The 13,479-nt window shown below is 36.1% G+C and overlaps 1 pseudogene; it reads right to left on the minus strand.

The window, feature by feature from the left end:
• Positions 1-207: 207 nt before the first annotated feature.
• LOC132619088 (dihydroflavonol 4-reductase-like) lies at positions 208-12,415 on the minus strand (annotated as a pseudogene).
• Between the last annotated feature and the right edge of the window lie 1,064 nt (positions 12,416-13,479).

Here is a 13,479-nt window from a genome sequence, read left to right on the forward strand (position 1 = left end):
CACCACAATGATGTCCACATCGATGAATTCCATTGTAAAATTGTCACAAATCTGTCAGAATTCTTAAAATTCATAAATAACATATTTTTTACATATCATTATAGTTTAATCCGTTTCTATAGACCCATACATACACAGTAAATTATTGGATAGTCGATTTTTTCCTTTAGATTCTCTACTTTTCCATATGTATTTATGAATTCTCATTTATACTGATTCTTGGTCATGTCCTTTAGCAGCAAGACTTTGTGTAGAATTAGGAAGAAATCCCTTTTGTCTGCAAGTCTCAATAGCCCCTCGATACATGTCCTCCAAATTGTACTTGAATTTGAAACCCATATCTATCAGCTTCTCTGATGAAAAACTAATTACTGGCAAGTCCTTATCTATGCCCTTAAACCTGTCAATTACCCAAAATTTAAGTTGAAGAATTAACTTAAATAGTCGCTTATCCAATCACTAAATAAAAAATAGCCGGTAGATGTATAACTATCTATATAATTTATGTATAATATGTATAGAACCATATATAATTACGATATAATCTATGTATAACAACTAGAAAAAATAACAGTATTTGACTGGCTAGATTTCTTGCGATGAGCCAAGCAAATGGAGATTCTTTTTTATAATGGGTGGCGGTGGAAGACAATCCAAGAACTCTTGTTTGCTCTAATATCATATTAAAGTATGTCATCATCTTATCTAAAAACTTAAACTTTTAGATGAGCGTGTCATGCACTTCAATAATACCGATGCATTATCCTAACTTGTTAAGCATGTAATGTGCCTTATTTCGGGGTTATTTACATGAGATAGTCACACACTTTAACATGGTATCATAGCAAATAAAGTTTCTAGATTAGAGTCTTCTGGCTATCCATATAGGAAAAAGATCACACGCTTGATTCATGAAAAGAATCAGTCGGGCACGTGAGAGAGCATATTGAAAATATAATTAACAAACAACGACATACCCATTGTAGTCCCACAAGTGGGGTTCGGAGGATAGGATATATGAGGTAGAGAGGTTATTTCCAATAGACCTTTGGCTCAGAAGGGCAGTTTCCGAAACAGACTTATAAGATTGAAAATGTAATTAAGTATAATAAAAATGTGCTCTCAGTAACAGATTAAATTTTTAGACCGAAAGTCGGAAACCAAGCACGTGGAGATTCTCTTTGATAATGTGTTTGGTTTTTCGGCTTGGAAGTATATTGTCATAGATTTTTTTTAAAATCGACAAAAACTTAAGCGATGAAAAATCAATTTAATTATTTGGTTTGATTCCAACATGTGAAAACCCGACTTAATTGATTTGATTTTCTTTTAAAAAAAACCATGATAAAAAACCCTAATCAATATATAAAAGTGGAGAGTCTTACTCAGAAGGGATATTGTAGTGTGGCCATTTCTTTCGAACCATGTTTGCTACATCGTATATGGTAGCATGATGAGAAGAGCAAAGGAATCTGCCTTGTGCCTTGGGATTCTCATACAAGAATATGTGAGCCTCACAAAGATCATCCAAATGCACATATTTACCTTGTTTAATTATTGGGTAGTGTGCTTCATTCCCTGCACATATATATTGTTGGGTTTTTTGATATTGGTGAATGGGAAATGATGGGATGAAAAGTGAAGGGAATATAAAAGGTCCCTTTTTGCTTTGGGAAATGTAAAAGGTTCCTTGTGCTTTGGTTAAAGCATCTGTCCCACATAGGAAAAAGAGAGAAAAAGAGAGGTGTACATATTACATTACACCTTCTCTAGTTGCTAAAAGGGTTGAGGGGGAAAGGACCCCACGCGCCGTTGTCGTCGCTCGCTCGGCTCGGCTTCGGCTTCGGCTTCGGCTTCGGCTTCGGCTTTGGATTTGGATTTGGTCAAATGATCTGATTCCTTGTGCTTTGGTTAAAGCATCTGTCCCACATAGGAAAAAGAGAGAAAAAGAGAGGTGTACATATTACATTACACCTTCTCTAGTTGCTAAAAGGGTTGAGGGGGAAAGGACCCCACGCGCCGTCGTCGTCGCTCGCTCAGCTCGGCTTCGGCTTCGGCTTCGGCTTCGGCTTGTGCTTTGGTTAAAGCATCTGTCCCACATAGGAAAAAGAGAGAAAAAGAGAGGTGTACATATTACATTACACCTTCTCTAGTTGCTAAAAGGGTTGAGGGGGAAAGGACCCCACGCGCCGTCGTCGTCGCTCGCTCGGCTCGGCTTCGGCTTTGGATTTGGATTTGGATTTGGATTTGGTCAAATGATCTGATTGATTGATAATCTTTTTGGACCAAATTCTTTTAAATTTTAATTTAATTATTTATTAATTAATTAATTATTTCCAGATTCTGACCCGTTAGTGACCCGGATCCGCGTGTCTGACCCGCGACCCGTTTCTCCCCGGATTAATTTAAATTTCCCTCCGTTTTTTTTTTAAAACGTACATTTTCTGAAATCCTCTATTCTTCTACTCTTCTTACAAGTTTTCTTTTCTGTGTGATATACTGCCATTGAGTGGTTCGCCGCTACCAGAATTTGGAGTACTACTATTTTGGTAAGATAATCGTTCTATCCTGGGAGGGGATATTCCATCAACCTCGAGTACTGTGAGGGGAATAATTTCCTTAAGGACACACTTTGAACTAAGTGGGCTCGATTATGTTCTGAATATTTTTTTTTTCTAACACTGTTTCTGTTCATTTGTCCATTTTCTGTAATTTACTGGTTTTTAGTTTTTACAGATTGTGTAATCTGCTTTTACTAAGTGTTTTATAGATTCAGAAACTTTATTTAGACTTATACAGATTATTTTTAAACAACAATCTTAAGGAAATTACTATATAATACTATAATCTGTATTCTGTTTAAGGAGATTAAAACTTCTGTAGTTTTCTACTCCATATGAATATTAGTATTCTGACTTGAAGATATAAAAACTTCGTTGGAATACCAAAGTTCATAAGTATACTGCGATTTGAAGAAATAAAATCTTCATCGTTTAAGTTTGTGATTTAATTGCTATTCTAGTTTTATTAACTAAAGCAGTTTGTCGATTTGACAGTGACAAAGAAAGAATGGCAATTGAGACTGAAACTCCCTCTGCGACTGGAACTCCTTCTGTGAACATTGCACCAGCGGTCACGCCTACAACCCGTGCCGCTGTGCCACCGGCTGAGAAACCTGCGAAGTTCACCGGTGCCAACTTTAAAGGATGGCAGCAGAGAATGTTCTTTTGGCTTACCACCCTTGGTATGCAAAAGTTCACCAGTGAGGACCCTCCCGTGCCTGCCGCCGACATGCCTGACAATCAGAAGTTCATGGTTACTGAGGCTTGGAAACAGGCTGATTTTTTGTGCAAAGGCTACATTTTGAGTGCCTTAGAAGATGATTTGTACAACGTCTACAGTGCAGTAGAGACCTCCAAAGAATTATGGAGTGCACTGGAAAAGAAGTACAAAACTGAAGATGCTTGCTTGAAGAAGTTTGTGGTTGCCAAATTCCTAGACTACAAAATGGTGGATGGAAAAACTGTTGGAACCCAAGTTCAAGAGCTTCAACTTATCTTCCATGACCTTATTGCTGAAGGTATGGTAGTGAATGAAGCATTCCAAGTGGCTGCAATGATTGAGAAGTTGCCACCCTCATGGAAAGATTTCAAGAATTATCTTAAGCACAAGAGAAAGGAAATGAAATTGGAGGATCTTGTGATTCGTCTCAAGATCGAGGAAGATAACAAAACCGCTGATAAGAGGTACCGTAAGAGTTTACCAATTGAAGGGGCAAGTGTCGTTGAAGATGCTGCTCCGAAAAAGAACAATAAAAGGAAGAGGCGTTCTGGAAAGGAGAAGTATCCTAACAAGAAAAAGTTCAAGGGCAATTGTTACAATTGTGGTAAAGCAGGCCATAAAGCTCCCGACTGTCGTGCCCCCAAGAAGGACAAAGAGAAAAACAAGGGTCAGGCAAACATAGTGGAAGATGTTGATGACCTATGTGCAATGCTGTCCGAGTGCAACCTGGTTGGCAACCCAAAGGAGTGGTGGCTTGATTCTGGCGCCACTCGACATGTGTGTGCCGTTAAGGAAGCATTTACAACTTACACTCCCGCTGGACCTGACGAGGAGCTATACATGGGAAATACAGCAACAGCCAAAGTTGAAGGATATGGAAAGGTTCTGTTGAAGATGACATCCGGCAAAGTGCTGACTCTCAACAACGTCATGCATGTTCCATCAATTAGGAAGAACCTAGTTTCAGCCGCACTACTCGTGAAAAATGGGTTTAAGTGCGTGCTGGTTAGTGATAAATTTGTACTTAGTAAGAATGATATGTTTGTAGGAAAGGGCTACCTCACCGAGGGCCTTTTCAAACTTAATGTAATGGTTGTTGCCAGTATTAATGGAAAATCTGCTTCTTCTTACTTATTGGAGTCAAATAATTTATGGCATGTTCGTTTAGGACATGTTAATTACAAAACCTTGCGGAAAATGATTAATCTTGAAATATTACCTAAATTTGAGTGTAATATATCTAAATGTCAAATATGTGTTGAATCAAAGTTTGTTAAGCATTCGTATAAGTCCGTTCAGAAGAATTCAAATCCTTTAGACTTAATACACACTGACATTTGTGATATGAAGTCAATACCATCTCGCGGTGGGAAAAAGTATTTCATAACTTTTATTGACGATTGCACTCGATATTGTTATGTTTACTTGCTAAACAGTAAGGATGAAGCAATAGAAGCATTTAAGCAATATAAGAATGAAGTCGAAAATCAACTAAATAAAAAGATAAAAATGATTAGAAGTGATAGGGGTGGAGAATACGAATCTCCTTTTGCAGAGATATGTTTAGAATATGGAATTATTCATCAAACCACTGCCCCCTACACACCACAATCCAATGGAGTTGCGGAAAGGAAAAATCGGACATTGAAAGAAATGATGAATGCTTTACTAATAAGTTCCGGTTTACCGCTGAGCTTGTGGGGGGAAGCTATCCTTACAGCTAACCGAATACTCAACAGAGTGCCCCACAGCAAAACACAATCCATTCCATATGAACTATGGAAAGGAAGAAAACCCAACTTGAAATATTTCAAAGTGTGGGGGTGTTTAGCAAAAGTACAAGTTCCTTTACCTAAAAGGGTAAAAATCGGACCAAAAACTATGGATTGTGTTTTTATTGGATATGCTACAAACAGCAAAGCTTGTCGGTTTTTGGTTCACAAATCCGACAATCCCGAAATTCATGTTAATACGGTAATTGAATCAGATAATGCTGAATTCTTTGAAAATATTTATCCGTATAAAATTGAATGTGAGTCGTCAAGTGAAAGATCTAAACGACCGCGGGAAGAACCAAAGGAAAGTACACCAAGTGAAAAGGATCCAAGGCGTAGCAAACGTCAAAGGACATCTACTTCCTTTGGACCAGATTTTGTGACATTCTTGCTTGAAAATGAGCCTCAAACATTTAAAGCAGCGATGTCTTCTTCTGATTCAGCATTTTGGAAAGAGGCAGTCAATAGTGAGATTCAATCAATCTTAGATAACCACACATGGGAAGTGGTTGATCTTCCTCCTGGAAACAAGCCTTTAGGTTCTAAATGGATTTTTAAAAGGAAAATGAAAGCTGATGGCACTATTGACAAATATAAGGCAAGACTTGTAGTCAAAGGTTATAGACAAAAAGAAGGCCTTGATTATTTTGACACATACTCTCCTGTAACAAGAATAACGTCCATTCGGGTGTTAGTGGCTCTGGCAGCCGTGTATGGTCTTGAAATTCACCAAATGGATGTTAAAACAGCTTTCTTAAATGGTGATTTGGAGGAAGAAATTTACATGGAACAACCCGAGGGTTTTGTGGTTCCTGGTAAAGAAAAGAAAGTGTGCAAACTTGTAAAGTCGTTTTATGGACTTAAACAAGCACCCAAACAATGGCATGCTAAATTTGACCAAACCATGTTGGCAAATGGCTTTAAAATCAATGAGTGTGATAAATGTGTTTACATTAAAAACACTCCAGGTCACGAAGTCATTGTTTGTTTGTATGTTGATGACATGCTGATAATGAGCAAAGAAATGACAGATATAAATGCTACAAAGCGCATGCTGGCTAGCAAATTTGATATGAAAGACTTAGGAGTTGCTGATGTAATCTTAGGAGTCAGAATTCATAGAACTCCACAAGGTATAGCATTATCACAGTCTCACTACATAGAGAAAGTACTTGACAAGTTCAAGTACTTGGATTTCAAGATTGCCAGAACTCCAATTGATGTGAGTTACGCACTTCAAAAGAATGAAGGTGAAAGTAAATCACAAGGGGACTATGCGAGAGTGTTGGGAAGTCTGATGTATATCATGAATTGTACACGACCAGATATAGCATGTGCCATTAGCAAACTGAGTCTGTTTACAAGTAATCCCAATTACACACATTGGATGGCAATGAAACGAGTTTTGGGGTATCTGAAACATACTCAAGACTATGCTTTGCATTATAATAAATATCCCGAAGTGATTGAGGGATATAGTGATGCAAATTGGATCACTGGATCGTCTGAAATTAAATCCACGAGTGGGTATGTTTTCACTATTGGGAGTGGAGTAGTGTCTTGGAAATCATCCAAACAGACTTGCATCGCCCGTTCCACTATGGAATCTGAATTCATAGCTTTAGACAAGGCCGGTGAAGAAGCTGAATGGCTCCGGAATTTCTTAGAAGATATTCCATTCTGGCCCAAACCTTTGGCTCCTATATGTATACATTGTGACAGTCAAGCAGCAATAGGAAGGGCAGGGAGCGTAATGTATAACGGAAAATCTCGTCACATACGACGAAGACACAATACCGTTAGACAACTCCTCTCTAGTGGTGTTATCACGATTGACTATGTAAAGTCAAGAGATAACGTAGCGGATCCGCTTACAAAAGGCTTATCTAGAGAGGGAGTTAGCAGATCATCAATGGGAATGGGGTTAAGGCCGAGGACAAGTCATCATGGCGGTAACTCTACCTAGCAGACTGGAGATCCCAAGAACTAGGTTCAAAGAGATCAAACAAAGTTATGACTGACGGTTCAACATTGTCAAACAACTCAACCCATTCTCGGATGAAGACAATGTTCAGAAATAAGGATAAAACTTTATGGCTTGTTAATGAGTTAATAAAGCATTAAGATTTTTAATGATTATCTAAATCTGGCAGTGTATGACCAGATAATGTGGCTATAAGACCACATGTTTAGAAATCACCTATGTGAGTGTTAAGTGTAAGCCGCTTTAAAAGGGAATGATAGTGAAGGCCCATTCTCTATGCACTCATGAAACCAGGCGGTGTTCATGGCTGAAACGAACACAACCGTGAGAACCATAAATGGTTGAAGGTTGATTGTGTGATTTATGTTGTCTAGGTACACAACAAAGTTCGACGGTTCAAAGATATCAAATCTACCGATTGATCGAGTATATCCGATGTAAGTTCACTACGGAAAGTTCAAAGGGAAACCTACTTATCCAGATGCAGTCAATCTTCGCTTGTATATCACACTTGTCCGCGCATTCTTTTATATTATGGCCATTCCCCATTCATGTGGGGGATTGTTGGGTTTTTTGATATTGGTGAATGGGAAATGATGGGATGAAAAGTGAAGGGAATATAAAAGGTCCCTTTTTGCTTTGGGAAATGTAAAAGGTTCCTTGTGCTTTGGTTAAAGCATCTGTCCCACATAGGAAAAAGAGAGAAAAAGAGAGGTGTACATATTACATTACACCTTCTCTAGTTGCTAAAAGGGTTGAGGGGGAAAGGACCCCACGCGCCGTCGTCGTCGCTCGCTCGGCTCGGCTTCGGTTTGGATTTGGATTTGGATTTGGATTTGGATTTGGTCAAATGATCTGATTGATTGATAATCTTTTTGGACCAAATTCTTTTAAATTTTAATTTAATTATTTATTAATTAATTAATTATTTCCAGATTCTGACCCGTTAGTGACCCTCCGTTTTTTTTTTTAAAACGTACATTTTCTGAAAGGTTGCAAACCTTTCTGAAAAGGTGCAAACCTTTTCCCAACCAGTGCGTTAATGGCTATAAATTCCAGTTAATATTCAGATTATTACTTACGAATTTTTCTGAAATCCTCTATTCTTCTACTCTTCTTACAAGTTTTCTTTTCTGTGTGATATACTGCCATTGAGTGGTTCGCCGCTACCAGAATTTGGAGTACTACTATTTTGGTAAGATAATCGTTCTATCCTGGGAGGGGATATTCCATCAACCTCGAGTACTGTGAGGGGAATAATTTCCTTAAGGACACACTTTGAACTAAGTGAGCTCGATTATGTTCTGAATATTTTTTTTTTCTAACACTATTTCTGTTCATTTGTCCATTTTCTGTAATTTACTGGTTTTTAGTTTTTACAGATTGTGTAATCTGCTTTTACTAAGTGTTTTATAGATTCAGAAACTTTATTTAGACTTATACAAATTATTTTTAAACAACATATATGCCTCAATCAGATTATTTTTTCAAAAAGAGAAGGGTTCAATTAATTACAGTTTTTTTTTGTTAAATATTTCCTGCTTAATTTTACCAATACTATAATAGAATCTTTGTGCTAATAGTTACTTAAAGTAAACTATGACTATATAGCAAGTACATGTCATAATCGTAAAACTAGACTAATATATAGTACTATAAGTTTATATATTTAATTTAACTTAATTTAAAAGATTAGGACAATAGCGTAAAGAACTTTAATATTATAAGTGTAACTATCGATCATCACAGATTGTTTATCAATTTTATCATTTGTTCATGTTACTAATTGATTAAGTAATGCTAGCTTATAACAGAAAGTTAAATGTATTGTTTCAAATGACATAAAATTTGACATCGTCAGCAAGAACTTGAACAAATATAAAGTAAGTCATTAAGTTTGCGCTGACCGTATAAAAAATATTTAGTCAATCAAATTGCTTTAAAGCGTGCATGTAACTTTATTGTAGAGCACTGATTAATAACTTCAAATAAATGATAAATATATTGCTATAACAAGTTAAATCGCATTGATAGTGTAAATATATATATAACTTAAATCTTACCGATAATTAGTGAAAGAGCAGTAATTAGGCTTGGTGGGAATGTTGGCGTGATGAATGGACCAACGACTGCCGTTGGTATAATGCTAATGAATTCTATATTCTTTTGCTTTAATTAGTTGCTTGCCATGCTGCCTTCTCCGATCCGCCAGCATTTTAGAAGCAAAATACATCTGCACCAAAATATATATGTACATGAACAACCAAGTATATATAAAAGAAATTATTAAAAGTGTGTTTGGTAAGGAGGAAAAATATTTTTAAGTTTTTCATATTTAATTATTTAGAATATTTTGAATAGTCTTTTTTTTTAATTAAGAAAATACATTATTTTAGAATTAGGAAAATAACTTTCCCAACGTCGGGAGTAGAAAAAACAAATTTTATCCACCCCCCCCCCCCCCCGGGCTCGTATCCTCCAACACCCCACCCAAGGGAGGATCTAGAGGCTTACAGGTTCACATGAACTCAATAGCGTAACTCTGATTTTAATTTTTTTTTTTACTAAATATCTGTAAATATTTGACTGTGAACTTAGTTACTATTATAGCATTAACTTGAGATCGTTGTAAGAACACGTAAAGTACAAATTCTTATAATAGGGAGGTAGTTAGAGTGTCGGCTGCATGCGGTTTAGCCGAACCCAATAGCTTTGGTTCAAAGTCTGTATTGTCTTAAAAATCCATTGAATATGTACATATTATTAACTGAGAACCCAATAACTCAAAAAGATTAGAATCTAAAACCTATAAGCTTCAAATCCTGAATTCCCCTCTAAGTCCTCGCCCCACCACCCATCCCCACCCACCTAGCTAACTAAACCCCACCCCCCACAACTCACCCCGAAAAACAAACTCCCCAACTTCATCTAATTTTTTTTTTTGGAATAATATTTTTGGCTTACTTACTAAGCATTAATGTAGAAACTATACAATCTTGACTTGTTCCATTCATTCACCAAGAGAGAATATATATAGGATACAATCTTGAACCCTAGTGAAACAAGGAAACTAACCAATATATGGTAATTAGTGAAACAAGGAAACTAACTAATATATGGTAATTATCTCCCTACAAATATGCTACCAAATAATATCAAGATATTATACCGCAATACCCCCCCTCAAGTTGGAGCATGGGAATCAAAATTGCCCAACTTGGAAAGCAAGAAGTCAAACTGAGTTTTGCCGAGAGCTTTGGTAAAAATGGCTGCCAATTGTGAAGATGTTGAAACGTGTGACGGAGCAACAAGTACAAGAAATTAGGGGCTCATGATGATCCAATTCTTGCCATAGAGCATGTAATTTTCCGTAATATACGGACACTGACATGGTTTTGGTCTGTTCACATTTAGCCAGGGAAGACCGAAGCTGTTGAACTCGTGGTCCATTAGTCTGCTCGAACCTCCTTTTAAGGTGATCCCAAAAGGGTTTGACCTCCCTAAATTTTGACAAGGAAGATTTGACATCAGCATCAATGGTATTTGTGATCCAAGAGATTAACATTGCGTTAATTGCACTCCAATCGGACTTTGTACAAGGAGGCTGCGGTTCAGTGATAGTGTCGTCCAAGAACTCAAATTTACGTCGTGCCTCCAACGCCGTTTGTATGTCGGCTGCCCATTCATCAAAATTGTCGCCCTTGAAACGAGTAGGCGTGATACAGTCCCCGGGTCAGTCTTAAGGACCGAGAAAATAGGGAGAATTAGACTCAATTTTGGGTGGTGGTGGAGGAGGTACGGCGTCACCGGACATAGAAATTTACGATGAAGAGAAGAAAAAAACCGTGTGGCTCTGATACCATGTAGAAACTATACAATCTTGACTTGTTCCATTCATTCACCAAGAGAGAATATATATATAGGATACAATCTTGAACCCTAGTGAAACAAGGAAACTAAGATCCTAGTGAAACAAGGAAACTAACCAATATATGGTAATTAGTGAAACAAGGAAACTAACTAATATATGGTAATTATCTCCCTACAAATATGCTACCAAATATCAAATAATATCAAGATATTATACCGCAATAATTAAAAAATTACTTATTTTCAAACAAGTATTTAAAAAAAAAAAATCTTCGTAGAGAACACACTCTAAAAGGGAGAAAAAAAGACAAGTGAGGGATGGCTCAGTGGTTAAGCACCTCCACCCACAACCGGTAGGTCCTGGGTTCGAGTCACACTGGAGGGGAAGTGTGGAAACACTAAAAATCCACCTCCTAAATGGGGGGGCAAAAAAAAAAAAAAAAAGAGAAGGAATAAGCAAAAGATGGCAAGTTACCCATCCAGTCATCTTCTTAGCATATATAAAATCCAAGTCACTCCAGTTGGTCTCATCATAGACAAGTTTTTGGTGTTCTTGAATGTCCACTGTTCCAGCAGATGAAGTGAAAATTAGCCTCTTCACTGTTTTTGCTTTAACACATGATTCTATAATGCTTAACATTCCTCGCACCGTTGGTTTGATTACTTCATTCTGCCATAGATATAGATACGTGCATGTTAATTAAATTAGTGAACTATATCAACTTTAGTGTTAATATGTTATCATAGTTTAACTTCTACATGCAAACGTGTAAAAAAAAGGTTTTCTAACTAGCGAGTTATTATTCGGTGTTTCATTAGTGAATTTTGGAATTTATAAAAAATCTGAAAGAATTTGTAACCTTACGTATGTCATAACATTTATTTGTTTATAAAGTCGATGTTAAGCGTAAAAATGAAGAAATAATTTAATGTTTTCTTTTCAAACACTCCAGTTTCAATTTATGAGTTTTCTATATTAAGTAGGAATTAACTCTTTAATTATAACGTCTCCCACGGCAAGTTTAAGCTCACAAAATTCAAAGGGATTTTAGTATATTACAATTTAATATGTCATTATTTTAATATTACAAGATTAAAAAAAAATCTTTATTTTCTTAAATTATGACTAGTCAAACTAAAACACATAAAATAAAACAAAGAGAGTACTATAATAAGGTGTCTTCTTTTATAACGTACTAAACAGTAAAGAGTGGGAGGGACATGAAATAAAACATATGGAGTACATAATAAATGGAGTATTGGAATTTGAAACTTCATATTAATAATTATTTTTTAATTATAAAGACTGAAAAATGATTAATTATGAATTTTAATTACCTCAGGGTCCTTGGATTGAAAATCCATAGGGGTGGCCACATGAAATACTCCTTCACACCCATTTATGGCTTCATCAAAGCTTCCTTCTTCTCTCAAGTCTGCTTTCCACAGCTTTATATTTGTGTCAGCTTTTGGCAACTCCAAAAGATGTTTCACCTTCTTCTTGTTCTCTACGATTAGTGTCATCTTTATATGTAAAACAATCAACTCAGCTATGTTACATGTAGACTTTTAATGGGCTTTTATTAATCACGGACGCTAGTCAAAATATACAAACTCATACACTGATTATGTATATTCTATGTATGTGTTATGTGTATGTATATTAATACTATTAATATACATAACTTATACATTTGCTAACTATTTTATAAATTAGATCACCAAAAGGCAGTGGACCGTAAAGTCTACCCCTCTGCACGTAAGAATGGATCGATGGGTGTTAAAAGTGATTTATCCTCTCCGTGCTTGGGTATATTTTTTATCATTATTAAAAGACATTATGCCCTTCGGCCGTTGAAGTTTATATTGCTTTGAATGGGTATATGCATGTATGGAGTTTCAGAAGAAAAAAATTAAAGATTTTTAAAACTTATGGTTTTAAATATATTATAACAATTGTATGGATATATATACGATGTTTGAAATTTGTGATCTTATTAAAACATGCCATGATATTTATGTGGCTATAAAAGTTTCTCGTTAAGGATAATGTGAGAAGTTTAAATTAGATTGTTTCCAAACTTAGAAAAAGACCATTCATTCTGGAATAAATTGAAAAGAGAATACTGTCGCATAAACTGAAATAGAGGAGTAACTTATACACACTGTGTAAACAATTTTTACGCTTATATCTTAACATGTAATTTAACTATTCCAAACCCGAAAATGAAACGATGACTAACCGTTTAAAATCTGTGATAAAGTAATACTTATAATGTTAAAAAATAAAAGTAGTGAGAATAATAGTAGTGAAAATAAAGTATTTAGCTCGTCAGTAAATTTAGAAACCCGGGTAAATTAAATAGGAGAGGGACAAAATTGGGTGTCAACAGATGCCCCTCTTCGACCGGAGATGATGTAAGAATCTTCGGGCGAAGAAGTTGACGTAGTAGCCAATTTTGTTTGGACCAACGAATATGAATTTATAAGAAAGTACGATTTAGGAAAATTGATGGAAAATATTATGAGGACCGAAGGAATTATGGAAAATTATGACCGAATCTCAGT

This window comes from Lycium barbarum, chromosome 11 (assembly GCF_019175385.1).
Source record: "Lycium barbarum isolate Lr01 chromosome 11, ASM1917538v2, whole genome shotgun sequence".
Taxonomy (NCBI): domain Eukaryota; kingdom Viridiplantae; phylum Streptophyta; class Magnoliopsida; order Solanales; family Solanaceae; genus Lycium; species Lycium barbarum.